The following is a 24146-nucleotide window of genomic DNA, read 5'->3' as shown; positions in this document are numbered from 1 at the left end:
GTTAACCAACGTTTCAGAGGCCATACTGCCTCCATCATCAGGGCGATGAGTATAAAGATTTCTGTCTTCTGGGTTGTTGCGTTGTGTAGTCTGGTCGATGTTAACCAACGTTTCAGAGGTCATACTGCCTCCGTCATCAGAGTATAAAGATTTCTGTCTTCTGGGTTGTTGCGTTGTGTAGTCTGGTCGATGTTAACCAACGTTTCAGAGGTCATACTGCCTCCGTCATCAGAGTATAAAGATTTCTGTCTTCTGGGTTGTTGCGCTGTGTAGTCTGGTCGATGTTAACCAACGTTTCAGAGGTCATACTGCCTCCGTCATCAGAGTATGAAGATTTCTGTCTTCTGGGTTGTTGCGCTGTGTAGTCTGGTCGATGTTAACCAACGTTTCAGAGGTCATACTGCCTCCGTCATCAGAGTATAAAGATTTCTGTCTTCTGGGTTGTTGCGTTGTGTAGTCTGGTCGATGTTAACCAACGTTTCAGAGGTCATACTGCCTCCATCATCAGGGCGATAAGTATGAAGATTTCTGTCTTCTGGGTTGTTGCGCTGTGTAGTCTGGTCGATGTTAACCAACGTTTCAGAGGTCATACTGCCTCCATCATCAGGGCGATGAGTATGAAGATTTCTGTCTTCTGGCTTGTTGCGCTGTGTAGTCTGGTCGATGTTAACCAACGTTTCAGAGGTCATACTGCCTCCGTCATCAGAGTATAAAGATTTCTGTCTTCTGGGTTGTTGCGTTGTGTAGTCTGGTCGATGTTAACCAACGTTTCAGAGGTCATACTGCCTCCGTCATCAGAGTATAAAGATTTCTGTCTTCTGGCTTGTTGCGCTGTGTAGTCTGGTCGATGTTAACCAACGTTTCAGAGGTCATACTGCCTCCGTCATCAGAGTATAAAGATTTCTGTCTTCTGGCTTGTTGCGCTGTGTAGTCTGGTCGATGTTAACCAACGTTTCAGAGGTCATACTGCCTCCGTCATCAGAGTATAAAGATTTCTGTCTTCTGGGTTGTTGCGTTGTGTAGTCTGGTCGATGTTAACCAACGTTTCAGAGGTCATACTGCCTCCATCATCAGGGCGATAAGTATGAAGATTTCTGTCTTCTGGGTTGTTGCGCTGTGTAGTCTGGTCGATGTTAACCAACGTTTCAGAGGTCATACTGCCTCCATCATCAGGGCGATGAGTATGAAGATTTCTGTCTTCTGGCTTGTTGCGCTGTGTAGTCTGGTCGATGTTAACCAACGTTTCAGAGGTCATACTGCCTCCGTCATCAGAGTATAAAGATTTCTGTCTTCTGGGTTGTTGCGTTGTGTAGTCTGGTCGATGTTAACCAACGTTTCAGAGGTCATACTGCCTCCATCATCAGGGCGATAAGTATGAAGATTTCTGTCTTCTGGGTTGTTGCGCTGTGTAGTCTGGTCGATGTTAACCAACGTTTCAGAGGTCATACTGCCTCCGTCATCAAAGTATGAAGATTTCTGTCTTCTGGGTTGTTGCGTTGTGTAGTCTGGTCGATGTTAACCAACGTTTCAGAGGCCATACTGCCTCCATCATCAGGGCGATGAGTATGAAGATTTCTGTCTTCTGGGTTGTTGCGCTGTGTAGTCTGGTCGATGTTAACCAACGTTTCAGAGGTCATACTGCCTCCATCATCAGGGCGATAAGTATGAAGATTTCTGTCTTCTGGGTTGTTGCGCTGTGTAGTCTGGTCGATGTTAACCAACGTTTCTGAGGTCATACTGCCTCCGTCATCAGAGTATGAAGATTTCTGTCTTCTGGGTTGTTGTGCTGTGTAGTCTGGTCGATGTTAACCGACGTTTCAGAGGTCATACTGCCTCCGTCATCAGGGCGATGAATATATATAGTTTTCGTTTTCAAGAATGCCTTTCTTGGAAGTTTAGACTTATAAATCATAATACTAATCATATTACGTGTACCACATTCAACAATAATAAATTGTTATTTATTATATTTAATTAAATATAGTTTACCGCACAATTTTCAAATATCTTCAAGTGAAGGCCCTAGTTACAACAATATTTTTTATAGGCCTATAATATTTGTTGCCGTCTTTGAAAAAAAAATTAATTCGACTTTCGTGTACATCTGAGAAATCTACGAGAGTTGTTGAATTGGAACTTGTTCGCGGCGCTACCGGTTAGCACAGCCGATCTCAGGTAATCACGTGAAAGGTTTTGGGGCACCCCCACGCATCCAGGACCCGTTATATTGCTATTCCCAAGCGTTTGTCCCCCCACCCCACTATTTAACTGCATTGCATCAAGGATACTTATAGACATTATAAATAAATTTAAACCCCAAGATTTTAAAGTTTCTCAAGGAAGCCAGTTTGTAGACAGCCGTCACAGACATAGAATCCGCGGTTATTTGAGCACGGGTAGTTACCACTGCTAATGTCTATAGTTACGAAGCGGGATTAATCACTACTTCACTATCACCTCAATTGTGCGCTTGGCAACGCATTCTGGCGGAAGTTTTGTGAAAATTTAGTTAGGTGTAATGTCAGGGTCGGATGAAGGTGAACGGATTAAGTGTTGCTTAAACGAGTGACAATTAGTTGTGAGTCTTTTGAATTGGATATGAAGCAAGCCCTGTTCTTCTTCTCGGGTATTAAATACGTGTTGCGAACGCAAGTGGGGAGGCTTTCATCAAGGCCGGAAGTAGGGAGTGTGTTTCTGTGTAGTGCCCAACTACCAGCGTCACTTATCAAAGACGAAGGCACCTACAAAATGGTGCAGAATACTGCATAATTAGAAGCACATTAGGTTCTAATGTTCACATAATTATATTACGGTGATCAAACTGAGGGGAGCGGCTGGAAACGCACACAGAATTTTAGTCGTACCACCTGAAGAGAAGAGACATCTTGGAAATCATAAGCGTTGGTCGGAGGGAAATTATTAAATAGATCGAATGGTGTAAAGTTGTCTACCGGATTCCTCTGATTCAATACATGGACCAACAGTGGTGAATCTTTTGACCAGCTAAGAAACTATAGATTATATGATTTGAGGTTTTCACAGCGGTGAGTATGAAGATTTCTGTCTTCTGGGTTGTTGCGCTGTGTAGTCTGGTCGATGTTTACCAACGTTTCAGAGGTCATACTACCTCCATCATCAGGGCGATAAGTATGAAGATTTCCGTCTTCTGGGTTGTTGCGCTGTGTAGTCTGGTCGATGTTAACAAACGTTTCTTAGGTCATACTGCCTCCATCATCAGGGCGATGAGTATGAAGATTTATGTCTTCTGGGTTGTTGCGCCGTGTAGTCTGGTCGATGTTAACCAACGTTTCAGAGGTCATACTGCCTCCATCATCACGCCGGTGAGTATGAAGATTTCTGTCTTCTGGGTTGTTGCGCTGTGTAGTCTGGTCGATGCTAACCAACGTTTCAGAGGTCATACTGCCTCCATCATCAGGGCGATAAGTATGAAGATTTCTGTCTTCTGGGTTGTTGCGCTGTGTAGTCTGGTCGATGTTTACCAACGTTTCAGAGGTCATACTACCTCCATCATCAGAGTATGAAGATTTCTGTCTTCTGGGTTGTTGCGCTGTGTAGTCTGGTCGATGTTTATCAACGTTTCAGAGGTCATACTGCCTCCGTCATCAGGGCGATTAATTATAAGACTAGAGTGCGCGTGGCCACTTACATCAATTTTAAAGGGCGAGGCATCTTGACGGCTGGAATTTTAAAGAAGTAACTTTGTTAAAACGTTCCTCTACAATAACAAACATTGTCTCTCAATTCATAGTATATCGAACAAATTTAATAAACAAACTGTCGGTGACAAGCGAATCTTTGAAAATGATGAACACTTCCCAATTCTGAGTATAAGTAATAACTAACCCCCACCATCTTAAGTGGTTCTATTGTCATCACTGTGTGGCGGACAGTCGATAAGGGGCAGTCCACCAAAATGGTGGTTAGACGAGGGCTACAACGTCTCTACCGTAAAAGATCAGGACGTGACGAAATGTTACGCACGCTCATGGATTTTGTCAGATTCCTTGGAAGAACCCAAGCAAAGGAAAATGTACACGAGATTTGATCTTGGAATATCTGAAGTCTCTGTAAGTATGGCTCCTTGATTTCGAAACGACCTGAGCTTACTCACCGTTTCTCAAGAAGGACTGTGCTTCACGGAATTAGGCCCTACTCAGTTGATTAATAAGCTCTTTGCGACCTCTTGATTGCCGTTTTACCAGGTCAATTTGATAACAACTGTCCGTGTAAAACGAAGCTAGGAATCCGTGTTGCTGTGAGTGAGGTGCATAGCCGTTTGCAGAGAACGTGGCTTTTTTAACGTTGTGACATCAGAGTTACAGGAACTGGGTTAAGTAACTGACTCTTAAGATATTTGTCATAAAGACAGACAGAGAAACAGAATGATACACTCGACAGTATTAGTTTATAGTGATATAACCTACGAAATTATTCCAGAATTTATTTCTCAACGATAAGAATTATACACGTACAGAGACGTGATAATGGGTGGTAGGAATACTGAGATATTCCAGTGATATCTGTTGTCTATGAGAATCCCTTTACACATAATTAAAGAAGCTGCAGACATGGACTATGATCGAATATCCTACTAATGGAGTCACTACCGTAAACTGTTCCACTGCCATAGGAAGCTGTATCCTCGCTTCTGCTTAAAGAATGTCTGAAGCCGCTGATTATTTAAATCATAAACAGTAACTGACTCGCCGATACGCAAATAGTAGACCCAATTGTACTGAATATTGGCAGATGTCAACGTATTATTAGGCCATTATTTAAAATATAAATTTCAACAGTCGAAAGTTACTGGCTTTAACGTCAATACAAATACAATGAAAACCGGCAAAGTTAATGAGAAAACAATAAAGAAATTTAAATCACAAGTGAGTTAACTTGAAACCAGATGTAATGGACATTACGTCATGACTCGGTTGCCACCTAGGACGTCTCAGTCAATGGCTCGCCGCCGATATGTTTCATGCGGAATGCGTACGTCTTTTTAATACCTTGTCACTCTGTATGATGAAAATACTTAATTCACACCAGAAATGCTATTTGTTATTTTTTAATCCCGCCACGATTTGGAAGTAATTATCGTTGTGAGCAACAGTTCAGATTAATTAAAAACGTAAAATCAAGAAGTATAACGCGGTTTATTAATATTGAGAATGCATATAAACATAAAAAATTAAACGTAATTATTAAAAGATTATTTAAGTAAGAACAGTATAATAGATGTAATTAATGACTTACGTTGTAAAAAATATACTGAGTGGATTTAATCTCTGCCTCACAGCACGCCTAATTTAGAAGCATTTTAATAAAGTGCTATGACGTTTCAATAAATGATCATATGTTATTGTAAACAGGTCGTCGAATCTGTTCCAAAAACAGAGACAAATTTCTTCACTGGCTGAGTGAACACAACTTCTTATAAATTCCCTGCTTCGTGGAATTAGTAGTTAGCAAAACTTTTATGAACAGAAACGAGACTTCATCATTGCGTCGGCAACAGGGAACACTTTCTACGCGCCTGATTTAACCTTGCAAAACGGCGTACGAAATAATCTCGACATTGTATATATAAATCTGAATTACATCATGAGATTAATTTGAAGCCACACAGAGCTTGTTTAGCTAACACTGTACGTCATTACAAATCAAGCCTTTTGTTATTGTAAATCAAAATCAAAACCAATATGGATTAGTGTTGCATTAATAGCGATTCGATTGAAAGCAACCGCTGAACACCATTTTGTCACAGAACGGTGTATGCTTTATTCTCTTTCGACCTGTATCCTACAAATTAATCTCATTTATTTCCATGCTCTTTAATTAAACCTACATCACTCGTCACTGAATGCTTCATGCACTAGGCCAGTGGTATTCAACCTTTTTTGTTCGTGTACCCCCAAAATTGCTCGTGTATAATTTAAGTTATAACTAACTAACTAACTAACGAACTAGATGGCTTACTGAACCCGAAGGTTCAGCACCGGAACTAACCAAAGCCCTCCACCGGACCCTGTCCTGGGCCAACAAAATGCAGTCTCCTTCAACTCCTTTCTCCCATAGATCCCGCCTGATATTATCCTCCCATCTACGTCTAGGTCTCCCCAGAGGTCTCTTCCCCTCAGGCTTCCCAACCAATAACCGGTGCACACCTCTTGCCCCATCCATGTGCGCTACATGCCCAGCCCATCTCATTCTTCTCGACTTAATCACCCTGACCATACTGAGGGAGAAGTACAGATTTTTAAGCTCATCATTATGCAGTTTTCTCCATGCCCCATCGTCTTCTCTTCCAGGACCAAATATCCTCCTCAACACCCTATTCTCAAACACCTGCAATATTAATTGAAATTATACATAGTATATAATCTACATCTAAAATAAATTAAATAAATTACATTACTGATTATTCAGTGTTTATCATAAAATAATAATATATCTTCTTAAATTTCACGTATCCCCTAAGATGTCTTCGCGTACCCCCGAGGGTACGCGTACCCCAGGTTGAATACCACTACAATAGGCAAATGGTAAGCCAACACGAGGAAATGTTATTTCAGGTCCTTGAAGACGAAACGATAGCAGCCGAAGTTTTTTAAGGGGGGAGGGGGGGAGGGTTTAAGACGGGAGGATTTTGTAGGTTGTTCCGATTTACTAATCTTACGAAATTGTAAATTCAGAGGAAATGGAACCAAAACTGTGACCAGGGTTACTACACAGCACAATGAAATAACATAAAGCGACATTTACAACATTCTTTCAAATTAAACTTGTCAGCAAAGTTATACTCATTTATGAGAGTTCGTTTCGATGTTGGTTGGTGACTTCCCTGCATCAAATAACCAATTACGTTTAAATTTAGATTTGTTACGGCGGTCATGAAGCCCAGTTCTACTCTTACGGGTTGCAACGTTGTGTGGACTTGTACGTAAGTAGCAAAGTTTCGGAGAAACCTACTGCCTCCATCTTCACCCCTTAAAATAAAGGCAGTATGATCCTCCGAAATGTTTCTAATTACACACGAGTCGACACGGCGTTTCAACCCAGAGAACCAGAATCTACGAGTTCAGTGTTTGTTTAAAATTATTGCAGTTTATTGTTGTATTTCATCGGTCCAAAGATCTCAAAGCTCAGCGACTTGTATTTTTTCTCTCTGGGGTAACCGGTTTTAATCTGGGTAAGGTAATCGGATTTCGTGTTGATTACTGCAGCGCGTCCAGAAAAGTGCCTTCAAATAGGTCAGGAACTCAAACACATTTGAACCAACAGAGAGAGCCTTCAGCAACTTCCAGGAAACACTCAGGCTTTTTCAATGGCTACTTTCCACCTTCCAGATCAGCTCAAACAAAAACTCACATCTAATCCGACTCTACCATTCTGCAATTTATTATATAGCTCTGCCAATCTACTATCCGCGCGCTAAGTGAAGTTCTTGGGCTGGGAGAAGCAGAGGGGAAAGGAGGGGTTATCTTAATACGCATGCGCAATCCGCTCGCTTATTTTCCAAAAGTATTGCACTCCAACAGAGTACAATGACGCATTGCAATATATAATGCGTTTAGTGTTGCAGAATTAGACACACGTTGTCAGTCCATTGGTATTCTTTTTCCTGCTTCCTCGAATCGCTGCGTAGAGCCGTCATTTATAGCGTTAATAGGCTCATACCTCATCAATTTCGAAGCTATAAAGGCAGTCCCCTTCGCATTTCACTAGTCGTGCCTCAAGGAAGACAAGATGATCCCAATTTATTCTTGGAATCAAAATAAACAAAAGAAGCTCTTTATGGGCCGATGAAGTGGTACTGAAAATGTTGAAGAGGCTGGCACGTTTTATTAAAATTGTCTTTTAAAACAGTGGAATTGAACCTTTTTTGTGCCGTAAACTCATAAAAATCGTCCTGGTACCGTGGAGCCCCCCCCCCCAAAAAAAAATTATTTTATGCACTTTGAAAAGTAGACAGAAATTTTCTGTTTCGTCACGTATTTACTTCGACATGTAAGTAAAATTTTGATGAAAAAAAGGCTTAAAACTTAACAATACAGCATAAAAACAGGAGTAAAATCTAAAGACGGCTGTATTCTGGGTTGTTGGGCCGTGTAGTCGGTAGAAGGTTTACCGACGTTGCAGAGGTCCTTGCTGCCTCCACCACAAGGAAAAAAAATGAGGTAGCAAGTACTTCTGAAACGTCGGTAATCTCCTTCTAGACTACATGGCGCGACAACCCAGAAGACTCACCGCTGTGAAAACCTTAAATCCCACTTATCGAAGTAAAATCTGCTCAACTCGCGGGCCTCCAGTTGAGGAACACTGCTTTAAAACGTTAACATGGCGACAACGTTCCCCACGCCATGCGGGGGAGTCATTTGCATTACAAATCCATAGATACTGCTGTTCGCACTGCTCGGCATAATCAATTCTGCCGTCGTTTTATGAGACGGCACCTTTGGGTTGCGGAAACTTTGGCTCTGAGAGAAAACGCAACACACTTCCTGGAAGTTAACAACTTCTTAGAAGATGTAATGAGGCTTGCATCAGGTCTCAGGCATCCGGCCTCAAATTTCAACGTAAATTTGCATTGCCGCTGTGTAGATATAAGTTGGCAAGACAACTTCAAATTAACGAGTTTAAAAGTTCGAGAATTTGAATATCAAAACGTTAGTTAACCTACTTGGGTTACAGTCAACCAACCGCTGTCTGCACATTACAAAAATCAAACTCCGGAGTAAAAAACTGAAAAAGTGAAACAAAACACATCCGATAAAAGGGGAGTGGTATTTATCCACGCCAAAAATAAGTCAGTTCAATGTACCATGGCTCTATATCCAGAGCCTCGTTTGTAGTAATGACCATCGCCAATTGTACTGACCACAGCCTGATATATCTATAACAGAACTGTTACCTTGCTATCTGGACTCCATTCTTATAACCATTAACTAACATGTTCTGACATATGTTAATAATTTCGTTCATTAATTTGTAAATAAGCTCTATATTCCTTAATTAAACAGCATTGCAGTAGTAGCCATCAAATTTCGTGCTTCAAATCCACAGACTTTAAACCCGACCCTGTCACCACGCGAGTCCAAGTCAACAGCGAAGCGTTGCTACCTTAGCTACGCTGCGAATTCTGAGCTGTCATTACTCGCCTGGGCTCCGTTGTTCGTGTTGCAGCGGTGTACAATATTTTGATGTGACCTTGAAGCACGCAATATGGCGAAGCCTACTATAATACAGTTTATCAATATCTTAAAATTTAGTGCATTATTAATAATCGTCAGCTTCTATGTATCAACTTCACATTTAACCAATTTCTGACTTTTCTTACACAGAATGTTTCACTAATCCAGACAGATTTATACTACAGTAAAATATTAATGATCTCTTGCCCCTTATATCTGCACAAGATTATGGCATTCTATGTCGCTGCATCATTAATAAGTTTCCACATCCTCCCCCAAACAATTCACCTTTGAATCATGCCAAATAAATTCCAGTTCTCTTTTATTTAGAAGATGGCTATCTTCTGGGTTATAGTGCCCTGATGTTTACCAACGTTTCAGAAGTCCTTACTACCTCCATTATCAGGGCGGCAGTAAGTACCTCTGAAACGTCGGTGAACTTCTACGAGACTACACGCGCTACAACTCAGAAAAGAGCCACCTTTATCTCTCTCACTGCATCCACCTACATTTAGCGTGTCGACGCGTCGTCTTACATGCGTCCAGTTTGCAAAAATTCATCCCGCTATTGAGTCGTCGTCATCATCATCACTAGTTCTAATCAATTTCTTCGTTTCTTTTGATGTCATGTTTTAGTTTGCTCAGATTTAAACTTCAATAAAGCCTCCGTTCCGTCAAATAATTTAATCTCTGCTGACGCAGGCAAAGCTTAAACCCATTCAGCGAAGGTTTGCATTCATTTCACTTTCAAACCTCGTGCTTCAGGAGACTCCATTTAGATAGGCTCATCCACGTTTATAATTGTTAAAAATGTTGTTCTTCCTTGTTTAAAATTGTTTATATTCTCGTTCCTACTCGAAATTTCGAGAATTTGCTCTAAATTCCGATGGAACCTCGGGTAAAACACATCCCTCCGCCAGTCACAGCTGCCTCTGCAAAAAATATTGACATATTCGGTAAACATTTGGTTAGACGTAATCATATTCTGAAGTAGGCAAACACGTCGTAGCCTTCTGTGACTCAACTTTGTCTAGCATGATCACGCAATTTCTATCATGATTTGTTCATTGATACTTTGCTTATGTTTGAACTTAAATTATGTTTTGTGCTGTTGTCTCTAACGGTCAAACACTGACATGAAGAGCTGAATAGATCCGAACTGATTTAACATTTGTGACCAACGGTGACGAACGGAAGGGTAGGTGTGGAGAGCTGACGTTTGTGAGAAACACGCCGTAAATAAAGGGTATAAACTTAAAGCCGTTGCTACGATACGTAGTGATCTGTGTGTAGACTTCTGCTTTATGTGAGGATGAGTTCCGTCAGACCTAGGACAGACTGAACGCTGGGATCTTCAGTCCAAATCCTGTCGCTAGGTGATGGATTCTAACTCCCCCCCTTTTTTCAATCACACGGTCTTCAAGCGAAAGATCTGTCGAAACCGATCAGGTCTTACGCGTTAAATCTGCATTGGCACGCGGCAAACAGCATGGACACGTTCCAGGGATAATTCAGCTGTTTAAGAAATTACCTTCTCCTGCGGGTACCAAAAGTTTCATCGTTCTTTTCCTAGAAGACTACCATTGGGTACTATCCTCAGCCAGTTGAATCCAGCCCAAAATATATTTCTCTGAAGAACGTTTGAATATTATCATCTCATTTAAGCCTACGTCTGCCTAGTTTAGAGTAGATTTCCACCAAACCTCCTACTTCCTTCATCCGAACTACGTACCTAGCCCTTAGACGTCACAGCCCTAGCAATGTTAGGTGACCCCCACTGACAGATTGAAGTACCGGATAGCGGGTTTGGGTCGTCTGAAGACAGATCTAAAGGCCAATTCGTCTTACGTCACAAACCACTAAAGATCTCTTTCATATGTAGTAGTTGAAGCAAGGGGTGTTACGATATAAAATGAACAACTAACTAACACGAAACTCATCGGTGTTACATGACTTAAGTCATCACTGCACCGACTAAAAGTTGCTTCTGTCCATCACAACTTCAATGCTTACTCGCGACTGCCATTACTCGACATCAAATCAAATCAGATCTAAAACTGTGTTTTATTATGACGTCACACAGGCATTTACTAAATACCAGAAAACATGATTATATTCGTAAACATGCGTCCGTGTTAACAGGACGCGCTGAAAAACTAGCCTGCAGTCGGCAGAGCGTCGTGTCTGTCGCACCCTACGCCACAGACCAACCCACGAACGAATGAAATGCAAATCTCGTCATTATTAAATTTTTAATCCCATTTCCATCTTCCACGCCAAGGCTTGCAAGCAACTTCGGTCGCGGACGTTTTGGAAGCACGGTCGTCATCCGTGATCTACACTTGCCTTTCCTTCTTCATGCTTCACTGCTTATTACAATAAATCGTGCGCTGCAGATAACTAAATCTTTATCAGACTTCGACACCCTCGCCAGTCCGTGAAAATACATTTTGTTCCGGACATCGTGTTTTTGTCAACAATGCTCACGGATACCGTCCAAAACATCGTTCGCGAACAATTTTCACTCATTTAAGCGTATGCAACCCGAATTCAAATCCAGGAAAGATTTCTTTAAATCACGAGTGTATAATCAAATCTAAAACTTCTTGACGATGGTGAAGAGTCAATTGAATAAAAATTTTCTTGGATATTATCCATCGTCTAGTAAATATAAAACGTAAAACGACGTTTCGGAGATAGGGATTAGCTCTATCTAGTGGGCCCAACTGTGTAGGAACCTGAAGACGGAGATAGAGTCCCATCTCCGAAACGTCGTTTTACGTTTTATATTTACTAGACGATGGATAATATCCAAGAAAATTGTTATTCAATTGACGAGTGTATAATGTCTTTAGGCCACGAAATTTAATTAATAAAGCGAGAGTACGCCAGAATGAGAGAAGGTCAGTCGATTTCTCAACAGGAAAGGTTGAAAATACACAAACATTTTACAAACAATTTTAATACTTTCATAATTGGATATGGTGAACATTCTGTGCTGCCAGACTAAAACCACGAGCCTTTCTGTTCATTGTAATCCAAGATGCGTTTCTGACCGAAAAATAAGAGTTAACAATTAGACTGCAGCTAGAAAGTAGATGGTTCTATGTTTGTGGTTATGCAAATTTTTGTTTTTTAATTGCACGTACGACCAGTACCAGCCCTGGGAGCAAATCACCCTACTTAAACGTGTTCGAAGATTTTCTGATTACGTGTAAAGTCTCACTGTTTCAAAATATTGGTTATATATTTTTTTCATGTTTACTTTCTTGTTTAATCCTATTCTACCCTCAGGTCTCGAGGTTTTTGTTTTCCTTTAATCTATTTGACATCCGGCGGTGCCCGGATTTATAACTTGTGTTGGGCAAGGCCGTGGTCTAGGCAACACGGAGTTTTCCTCCGGGGGCTTCCCCGGTTTCTCCGTGGCATCCCAACAATTACTCCATTCACACACAGAAGAAGGCAATGGCAAACCACTTCTGGATCATCTGCCAAGAACGTATATGAACAGGTCCCAGTCCGAGAAAAGGATGGAAGAATCCTGTTCATATGGACCTGTCGTCAGACAGAACATTAAATAATAATAAGATGAGGTGGTCTAGCGGTTAGAACGCTGGCTTTGTAATCCTGGGGTCTCGGGTTCGATTCCCGGCGGTGCCCGAATTTATAACTTGTGTTGGGCAAGGCCGTGGTCTAGGCAACACGGAGTTTTCCTCCGGGGGCTTCCCCGGTTTCTCCGTGGCATCCCAACAATTACTCCATTCACACACAGAAGAAGGCAATGGCAAACCACTTCTGGATCATCTGCCAAGAACGTATATGAACAGGTCCCAGTCCGAGAAAAGGATGGAAGGATCCTGTTCATACGGACCTGTCGTCAGACAGAACACTAAATAAATAATAAATATTTGGCATCTGTTAGAACGCCTTGGACGAGTGATCAGCCCGTCGCAAGGCCTCTACTGACAGCGTCATTAAATAGAATACAAGTGGGATAAAAGCATCCCAACAGTCCAGCTCGTGTCAAGCTTAAAGTCCAATAGCAATTTTTTTTCCTTGAGGCGAAAATGAACGTTTCTCCGGCACATTCGGGAGTCTGCTGTCAGCGGTTATCGTTCAGCGACTTCCTGTGGAGTTGTCCTGCTCGTCAAAGGCTGGCAATAGTTGGGATAAAACAGATCGTATCATCCAATCACTTGAGCTGTTCGCCACCTGCGTCTGGTTTCAGTTGCAGGCTTCAGTACGCACAAAACGAGAATTTCTTTCTTGTTACAGCACACGATAAAATACAGAGAAATCTGTTCATGGACCTGACTGTTTGCCTGTTCCGATCCTAAATGAAGTTCTTAAGATTCAATCTTAAGACACTTTATAATATGTGACAATATTGAGAGATGCAAATACAAATAAACCTGACACAAACATGGCGGTTCTTTTGATGAGGCTAATAAAGATTATGACAATCAATTTGTTAAAGGAGTTAGTAAAGAAAAAGTGATAGTGGAACCACGGTTCCGGAGAATTTGACGTAAATACGTCTATACGGAAAGGATGTTTATATATTGACTTTATTCTAAATATTTCCTTTATACATGCTTTACAATTGAGTAAAGTTTGCTTAAGACTTTGCTTATTTAACTTGAATTAGTTACGCTTAAAATGGGTCTGTGGTAGCTGAATGCAATGTAAAGTAATGTAATGTAATGTAATGAAATGTAAAGTAATGTAATGTAATGTTTTATAGGTAACAACAATTCCGAGTAAACAGATGACGTTTCCTAGGTAACATAACAACGAAGTTACACTTTTTCGTTTCCCTTTTTCGTAACACATTTTTGCCGAATGACCCTTCCTCATAGACGTATTTACGTCAAGAAAATTAAAGCAGAAGGAAAATAACTTAAATATGTGAAAGAAATGTTCCTGAAATATTGCAACAAGGGCGAATTTAATAAACTACAGATTTTTGCATTAATGTCTGAAGTTATGTTAAAGGACTTCGCGGATTTGAGAATGGGAACGGAAATCATTAACAGCCGTGCGTCGTTGACTATGACAATGACAAGCATCGTGGACTTACAAGAAATTAGGGACTTCGTTTTGGTAGGGCGATCACAGAGGTTAAGTAGGCATGAATGGGGAGAAAGATTAGAAATTAGATCTTATGGTTATTTTGAATGATAACGGTAATTTGTTTGTGTATTAAATTCACTCTATGTTACAAAAAGACGAGGTTAATAACACAGTAAATAAATTTTATTTTGTGGTCAGGAGAGCTGTACTTAAAATGAGACAGTTTGAAGAAATTGACATTGATTTGGGGAGGAATTCACTGAAAGTAAACGGAGGTTGTGGGAAGCTCTCAGAGTACAATGATAAAGCAAATAGAATTAAATATTGGGAAAGCATAAATAAGAATGAAAGGAATGTAATTAACAAGCGAAGAAAGCACAAACAAACAGTAAAATAGAATTTGAAAATTGGCGTTAATCCACGTGAAGAGGTCAAATGTTTCGATTAATATATTTGTAGCAAAATTAACGATGGAATATTTCATGAAAATAAAATATTACGCCAATATCAGACAGAATAACTGGATAGTGAATTTGAAAAAAATAAAAAGTCAAAGGATATTGATCGACTTGTGGAAAACACAATTTCCTGACGGTTGAAAGTCGTGTCTGTCAAATCTACGAAGGAAAGTGTCAAAGAAGAAGATTGGTAATTAACTACAAGGGAAACTGTTTTTATCGGTTTTAGGTAAGTTGCATTACGGCATCTTGGATGACAGTCTAAGAGTCCGGTAAAAAATAAGATTTATTAAGGTCTGTTAGAGGCAACGGAACATCGGAAAAATATTTGTGGTCAAAACCAAAACAGACAAATGATGATGAAAAACGTCTCTCAGTCTACAAGCCGAGTCCGGTGGCTGAACGGTGTAGAAACCACATCTGCCGACGTTTCGAGAACACAGAGCAAAAAATAAATTATACCAATGCCGTAGAATTATGAAATTACGTGTATAAAATTAGATGTAAATATAATTGGACAGGAGGAAGGAGGGATAAGAACTGTAGCGATAATATTGAATATAAATAATGAGATAGTATAATTGCGTCATATTGTGAATCAAATATTAAATTAATTATCCGGTTTTTGTCCGTCTAATCACAATTATATTTAAAATTTACAAATAAGATAATTAAAATATCATTTTATGTTCCACCTCGAATAATCGATTTACATTTGGAACATTTTTACAACATGTTTCGGTTTCATCGAACCATCTTCAGGTGTAAAATTATATCAACAAACTTAAAACTCAATTACAATTTCTGTTGTGTAGCTTTTTGGTGATGTTTTCTGGTGATGTTCATATCCAGATTATTTTCATATATTGGAGCAAATGTATTGTTTTGAAGTGAAATGCTTTTGATGTTCTACATCGGCCTGTAAAGCAAATGATTCAAAGAAACATTTGCTCCAATATATAAAAATAATCTGGATATGAACATCACCAGAAAACATCACCAAAAAGCTACACAACAGAAATTGTAATTGAGTTTTAAGTTTGTTGATATAATTTTACACCTGAAGATGGTTTGATGAAACCGAAACATGTTGTAAAAATGTTCCAAATGTAAATCGATTATTCGATGTGGAACATAAAATTATATTTTAATTATCTTATTTGTAAATTTTAAATATAATTGTGATTAGACGGACAAAAACCGAATAATTAATTTAATAAATAATGCGATAATGGCGCCGTTATGGATAGTTATGCCAGAGCTCTGCATCGCAAAAATACGGGGTTAGGGGGTCACAGAATCTGTATAGAGATCTCAACCAAACAAATGATTGCTTCATTGATTGGCATCCACAATCAACCCACAGACTCTGGTATGATTCCCAATGCCACAATCCCCGGGCTTGGGAATTTCTCTTTGTCATTTGAGCTCAGTCGGTGTATAAAATACCACAATTTTACTTCTGTGGTTAAATGGACGGAATCAATGTGTTGTTTACAGAGGTCTGTAATATATATTTTACTACATATCAAAGAACTTGTTACCAGCAGTTGCAGAGAAGTTAGAAATCTAAGCTAGTGTAATGAATGATCCGCCATTGCCGACCAAGCTAAGAACTTCTGTCACAAAACAAATTACCCATCAGAATTACAAACTATTTGAGACAAATACAGACACAAATATCTCCATAAGGAGCTGCTTCCCGTCAATTATAACTCAAAATCTTTCATTGAATCATGAGAATACAAGGATTATGGAGGATAAAAAACGGATCTTGAATGAAAATTGTGTGAATATTCTCACAGGCGAAATGAATGGACAGGCGTCGGAATGAATACGTGAAGGGGCTTAGGAAAGCATTGAACTGTCTTGTTGACACTGAGACGCTGAGTGGAGAGAACAGAGCTATTCATCAGGTTGCGTGTTCTGCCAAGCTAAAGTGAAGTGTCAACCGCAAGATCTCGATCCAAGGGCAGAAATTATCACTCAGTTTATTTCTCAGGATAAAAGTCCATTCATACACACAGCATTCAAACTGGCTCAGCAGACATCACATCAAGGAACAGAATCAAAGCCAGGCTTACAACAAACGTTATCTCGTAAAATAACATCAGTCAGCCAGTGAAACTGGTTTAATTCTCAAAGAAATGCATTGGCTATTGTCAATCGCCAGTTCGTCAACACTACAGATTAAGAACATCCTGGGATTTGGACTACCATCAGAAGGTAAAACTTACTGTATTTTTCTGGTAGACGAACTTCCTCAACCTCTGATAGAAAATTATATGGACATCGTGTTTGATAATCTCTATTGCCTGATATATACAGGGTGAGTCAGAAGTATGTTTACAAACTTCGTATGCGTGTTCCAGGATCAAAAATAAGAAAACTTTTTCCTATGATCATGGCGTCGCAAATGCTTCTTTTTTTAAAATAACAGCCAAAAATAATTCTCAATGTATGCCTTTATTGCGAAGTATAAGGACAGGGATGTTTATTTATAACAGATGCTTAAAGGTTGTTCCTCCATTCTCCACACATACACGAGCACGACGTACACAAGACAGACGAAATTTGTTCGTACACACATTCGTGTACTGTGACGAAAAATGGAGACGTTAATTCATCGCGTTATTTTCAACTGTCGACTAACCTGAATCTCGAATTATAAATGCAGAATTTCTCTACGAACGCACAGTTTTAATTTTCGTAGATTAATTTCCGGTTAGGCTCAATGTTCATATAAGACATCAAATAAACCTGCGCCAGCCCCAGCTGTAATTATACTGACGTTTCGGTAAGTTATAAAATTATACCACATCGCCAGTAATTTGGATTTACGTAATTTCCACGTGGACTCAAATGGCATCGCCTACAATCTTAATCCACTGATCGGTATTTTCTCCTGTCGTTACAAAAACGCGTTTAATAAATAACCTGAGGCAAGAAACACTCTTACCGGTGACAAAGTCAGGCAAAGCTGTCCCGGAATTACCTTTCAAACGAGTGTAGGCGGTAGATATCGTAAGGTAGGTCGAGCCGGCTACAGGAACATGGCAAGAGGTCCGTCGCTCATAGCATAGGAACGGTCAAAGTAACAAAAATCAATTTCAATCTAGAATACGGAGTGTACCTTAATCCGTCCTCCTACGGGCGTTCCAAAAACCGATACGAAGTCTTCTTATCGTCCGGTCTTTCAGTTTTCTTGCCACTAAACCATTTATATGTTAGTCTGCCGTGCCATTCCATTAAAATTTCCAAATTGACAGCGATATCAAAACGAGTTCAACCTAACATTCCCTATCGTCTGAAGCATTGTGTCAGATGCAAATCGTTGGCATGAGTCATAATGATTGAGCATTTATTTCTGACACCTCTCGGCCAATAAGCTTCTTTGAGCAAACTGTGTTGCATTTTAAGATAATGATTTATACACATCCATGACGAGATCAAACGGAATTTATAGAATGGCAATTCTATGTCAGATGTGTTGGGCGTTCTTTGTGGGAACAAAGTGTATAAAAAAGTTGTCAGTGGAACCACGGTTCCGGAGAATTTTACGTAAATACGTCCATACGGAAAGGAAGTTTATATATTGGCTTTATTCTAAATATTTCCTTTATATATGCTTTACAATTGAGTAAAGTTTGATTAAGACTTTGCTTATTCAACTTGAATTAGTTACGCTTAAGATGGGTCTGTGGTAGCTGAATGTAATGTAAAGTAATGTAATGTAATGTAACGTTCCCTAGGTAACCATTTGTTATCGAATCTTACACTTTTTCATTTCCCTTTTTCGTAACACATTTTTGCCGAATGACCCTTCCTTATAGACGTATTTACGTCAAAATGAAAACTGTATTAAGAAAAAAGAACATTAATACACACCCCGGCGTCCTTAAACTCTGATGCATTTTGCACTACAAACAATTCCAAGGACATAGTAAATTAATATCAAAACTGAATAAAACCACAGAACCTACAGTAATATTAGACTTCGATGTTCATATCAGACGCACACGAGAAGTTCTGCCACCCTTACAAAACTTCTTTTTAAGCTTTAAGTAACTTGTTCGAGCCGGTGCTTGGTCACAGGTGACTCACCGGACGCGTTTGTGATGACGTAACAGCTGGTTCGGGAAGGGGGGGTGATTGATGAGCGTTCGGCATTGGTGGAGTAACTGCAAGGGTATAACGAAAATACTGAAGTCGGGGAGAATCTGTGTGTCTAATGACCGTAAGAATTAAAAGCAGAGGATTAACAGGGGTAGCAGACAAGGAAACACAAACATTTCCTACTAAGAAGAAAATTTCCCAGTGGCAGGTCGCTGTCTCAGTTTCCATGTCGGTAGTCTAGCGGTTAGAACGCTGACCTTGTAATCCTGGGGTCTCGGATTCGATTCCCGGCGGTGCCCGAATTTATAACTTGTGTTGGGCAAGGCCGTGGTCTAGGCAACACGGAGTTTTCCTCCGGGGGCTTCCCAGGTTTCTCCGTGGCATCCCAACAATTACTCCATTCACACACAGAAGAAGGCAATGGCAAACCACTTCTGGATCATCTGCCAAGAACGTATATGAACAGGTCCCAGTCCCAGTCCGAGAAAAGGATGGAAGGATCCTGTTCATATGGACCTGTCGTCAGACAGAACACTAAATATAAATAAATAATAAATCTTTGGTGTACGAGTACATACGTAGTATTTTAAACGTTCGATTCTTCCTATGACGTAGGCAAACGCGCTGTTTGATCCTGGGTACAGTACTGAGACAGAAATCTACCTCAGTGCCCACTCATCCCATGGGTAGATACAGACGTTTCGGGAGAATGTTTCTCCGACGGAAAATCTATAATAGCGGCGAAGGGCCTCGTGCCTTTCCTTGTACGTTTCGAAATTTCCTTTTCCCCTTACATTGTTGCCGTACTTAGCCTAAAGCATGTCATTTCGAAAGATCGATAACAATGAAAAAGCTCTAGATAAAAAGCCTGTGCAGAGTAAACATTATTTTAAACGCCTTCCATAAAACGATATTGTTGACGTTAATTTGACTGTTTGCTCTTCTTACGATATTTCTGAGTAATTGGCAATTGTTGGCTTTACGTCTTTTGACTTCGTACTTGAAACAATGTTGACGCTGTTTGGGTTTGCATGTTCGTACAACGTGTTCTTGACATAATTTTATGGCTTTTACTGTTGATTTTGATTTAAATACTGCGTAGTTTTTGTGGATACAGACACATAAATCGCTTTTGAGTTATGAAAGCAGCAATTTTGTTTACTGTGATCTCGGGTGTTAAATGGGATCGTGATTTAGGAATAAGATATGAATCCAGTACTTCTAAAAGCAAAATAAAAGCTGAGTTGGAGCGAAAGAAGCCAGAATTATACGGGACACATCCACAACTCTTTAACACAAATGACGACACAAACGGAAATAACAGAGATTTATCGTATTTCATCGATTTTAAGACGCCGTCGATTGTAAGACGTATCCACGAAAAAAATAATAGGATTTCAGGATAATATTCCCATATTAATACAGAACTAGCCAGTGTTCAATCATAAAACTGCTTTGCATTAACACTTTCGGAATCGTCTTCGAAGCAGTCTTTGTGTTTACAGTCCCTTGACTAAGTGTTATGAACATTAACCACACAATGTAATATTTCGTCATCGATTCTTTGGCGCCATCACATAGCAGCAACTATAAAAGAGAACATTCTGCAATCTAGTGCCATTACTAAGAGCTTAGCCAGAAGTGAATGATATACAAACACCCACAGAAAATTTTTCGTTTGGACTTCGTGCTGAAGTCACGGCAGACAATCTGATGAAACGCTCCATAAACTTTTGATACTGTCAGATAAAGCCACGGTGGTCTAGCGGTTAGAACGCTGGCCTTGTAATCCTGGGGTCTCGGGTTCGATTCCCGGCGGTGCCCGAATTTATAACTTGTGTTGGGCGAGGCCGTGGTCTAGGCAACACGGAGTTTTCCTCCGGGGGCTTCCCCGGTTTCTCCGTGGCATCCCAACAATTACTCCATTCACACACAGAAGAAGGCAATGGCAAACCACTTCTGGATCATCTGCCAAGAACGTATATGAACAGGTGCCAGTCCGAGAAAAGGATGGAAGGATCCTGTTCATATGGACCTGTCGTCAGACAGAACACTAAATAAATAAATAAATAAACTGTCAGATACTCAAATTTAGCGTCAATGCGTGTTAAGTGAGCAACCCATAGCATGGAACCATAACACACGTGTTCGTGAATCACTTTCAAGGAGGTAGATAGACCTCTACCTTCTTTATTCTTTTGTTCTGTTCGGCTCCAGTTGTAAGTTGCTTACTGACACGTTAAAGTAGCCACATTGGGTCGCATCCGACCCGCGGGTCGTAGGATGACGACCCCCCGATCTAGCTTCTTCCACGCAGTACTAACCCAGCTGTAGCTCATCCGAATTTTATTAGCAAAGTGACGTTCCACAGTCTACTCTACTATTTTCCGACTTCACTGAACGGGCACTAATGAAGCCGTTACGTCATTGTGGGTTCGTCCCACCCCGACGTGCTACGGAACCCGGAAAGCAGCCAAGCTGCTGGTGTTGTGTGTGAAGTGCTGTGGTATCAGCATGGCGTCTGCAGGATGAAAGAATCTGGAATTTAAATTACTCCAGTTACCATTCTGGTACAATCTCATTTGCGGTTTGCTTCGTAGGCGTAGAGGAGTCAAATCGAAGTTGCTTAATTTGATCACGCTGAAAATAGTTGCGTCTCGTGTGGACAGATAATTCTGCCGGCTTTATAATCCAAGTGGGAACTTGCCACTCGCTTGTTTCCTAGTTTCCACTTTTAGACGGATCACAGTCAAATGGAATCGATGTCGAATCTCCTCTCTCGATACTGTACTTTGTTAGCAGCACGAATGTATCGAGCTTTCGCATCGCTGTCACACACAGATCCAGGAATTACAGAGACCACCGGACCATATGAGTGACGATCACTTTCGTAATTATTTTCGACGAATGTGGTTGGACGAAGAAATATATATATGACATGAGTGAAATACGAGGGGCTTCTAAAAAGTGGGTTGTTTGTTTTCCTTGACATATCAGAGTAGGCGCGCCACGATTACATATTCAGATTTTATGCGTCGGTGGTGGTGAGTGGTGAAGTTATGGGGGAGGAGTCGATAATTAATGGGCGGTGAATTAAGGTATAATTAAACATGCAGGAAATAGAGTTTGTAGTGGTGTTCGATGTTTCATCGAGCACAACTCGGAAAGAGCAGTTACACAAACGAAGCACAGCTTGAAATAACGTTGTAGTGCTTTACAGGTATTAAGTAAGTTACTTAGTACAGTAACACGTTTATAAATGTAAATGGATGACCTCTGATATTTTTGCATGCACGTCCAGCAATTATAACAAGGTCTGACTTAAACAAATGAACTTTTGAAAGTGATTTAGTGAAAATGTCATCTGGACAAATTTTTCGTCTGTTTGCTTTTTCTCACACAGAATCTTTGCACTGAAAGAACTAATATCGTTGACCTGACAGAGGCCATGTTCCTTCAGTTAATACATTTTAATTTTAAATTAAACAATTAACCTAACTATTGGTTAATCAATAGCTATATTCTGACTGGACAGTAATTAAGGTTCAGTATACTAAGATAGAAGGCCACGTTGGTCTAGCGGTTAGAACGCTGGCCTTGTAATCCTGGGGTCTCGGGTTCGATTCCCGGCGGTGCCCGAATTTATAACTTGTGTTCGGCAAGGCCGTGGTCTAGGCAACACGGAGTTTTCCTCCGTGGCATCCCAACAATTACTCCATTCACACACAGAAGAAGGCAATGGCAAACCACTTCTGGATCATCTGCCAAGAACGTATATGAACAGGTCCCAGTCCGAGAAAAGGATGGAAGGATCCTGTTCATATGGACCTGTCGTCAGACAGAACACTAAATAATAATAATATAAATAATACTAAGATACATTTTCATTGGATAATTAGTTCAGATTTGTGCAAAGTAATAATTTGAAGTTTGTTTGCAACGGCTGTGACTTAGGTCAATTTATGTACTAAATAGCTTCATAGAGGAATGCATTTTAAATACGGGAAGGTTTGTGTCAACTACAGGGTAGGTGGGAAGTAAGTTGGCATTAAATAATCGCTATACATTGGAAATATAGAGGTTATAACCATTTCTCAATACCTACTTACTTCCCACCTACCCTGTAGGTTCCAGACGGAGGTGAAACAACCACCCAACCGAAAGATCCTACTGTCTGTTCAGATGCACCCATCCGCCATTTTAAGCTCAAAAGAAAATGAACGGAAAATAACTCTACTTTATTCGGACATACTGCATATACCAAGAGAAGTTTCTTCTCGGATGGTGATTTGTGCAGTCGCGTAGAAATTGGTCGACGTTTCAAAGGTGCTTATTGCCTCCATCTTCTCACATTCGCCGTGAAAACCTGAAATCTCACCTTCATTGCAATTTGAACTCCCCGAACTTCTAAACAAAGCTGCCTAAAAATAAATAAAAAATTAATCCGAAATTGAGTTTGGAAATCTTCGCGGGCAGAAACCACTTGGGGGAAATAGGCAGAGGTGGGAGGATAATATTAAATGTATAGAAAATGAAGGCATATCTTTCAGTGGTTAGCTTCATGCCTGCTTAGCAGAGAATCGAACTCCTGTCCCTCAAACTTGTGGTGGTCATTACTGACTGAGTGAAACAAACTCATACACTCTGAGTTGATATTTGATTTAGCGGTGGGTTCAGACTGAAAACACTACTATGATTGCATGCAACTATCAGCTTATGGATCAATCCAACAAAAATTACAAACTTACAGGAAAAAAATAAACTGACATTTCCTTCACACGGAGTATCAAGTTTTGTGCTGGAACTAGGATTAGAAAGTGGCGCTTATTCACATCTAATACCTCTTTCGTAACGCGTAGATCAATAGTCGGAGCTAATGAGACAGTGATCAGTTCTACAAAACGCTAACCACTGCATCACCTGAACGGCGTTTCATGTTTTGCTGTCAAATCTCTAAATTATCGTACTTTCTGGCCCTGCGTGGTTTGGTTATGTCTGCAACTGCCATAAGCGTTGTTTCAAATGCATGAATTTCAAGATTACTGTATCCCCTATTTTATTTAATAACGGGCAATAAGTATACCCTGAAGGCGGAGGCATAACAAACTCCTAAACCGGAGTTTAAAAGTTTAAAGGGTCCCGCTATACGCCATGTAGGCGCTTGGGGGGAGTGGAGGTATAGCTCCTCTCTTCCTTGACCTCATCACTAGATGGGGGTGAGTGGTCGGCATCACGCCCCGGCCGGCTTTACCCCCGGGAAAGGACCCCCCCCCCGGTACCCATTGTA

At 40.4% G+C, this 24146-nt stretch overlaps 2 protein-coding genes across 5 annotated transcripts in view; one reads left to right on the top strand and one right to left on the bottom strand.

The window, feature by feature from the left end:
* Positions 1 to 24146, top strand: part of LOC110837025 (calcitonin gene-related peptide type 1 receptor) — a 155734-nt gene that overhangs the window by 25625 nt on the left and 105963 nt on the right. The gene's annotated exons all lie outside the window — the stretch shown is intronic.
* The window catches only part of LOC110840611 (uncharacterized), a 356302-nt gene that overhangs the window by 236828 nt on the left and 95328 nt on the right, over positions 1 to 24146 (bottom strand). The gene's annotated exons all lie outside the window — the stretch shown is intronic.

This window comes from Zootermopsis nevadensis, unplaced genomic scaffold (assembly GCF_977971745.1).
Source record: "Zootermopsis nevadensis isolate Lab colony 2312 unplaced genomic scaffold, Znev_1.0 Znev_ptg000008l, whole genome shotgun sequence".
Lineage (NCBI taxonomy): Eukaryota > Metazoa > Arthropoda > Insecta > Blattodea > Termopsidae > Zootermopsis > Zootermopsis nevadensis.
Note: the sequence above shows the minus strand (reverse complement) of the source record. Positions and strands in the feature narration are given on the sequence as shown.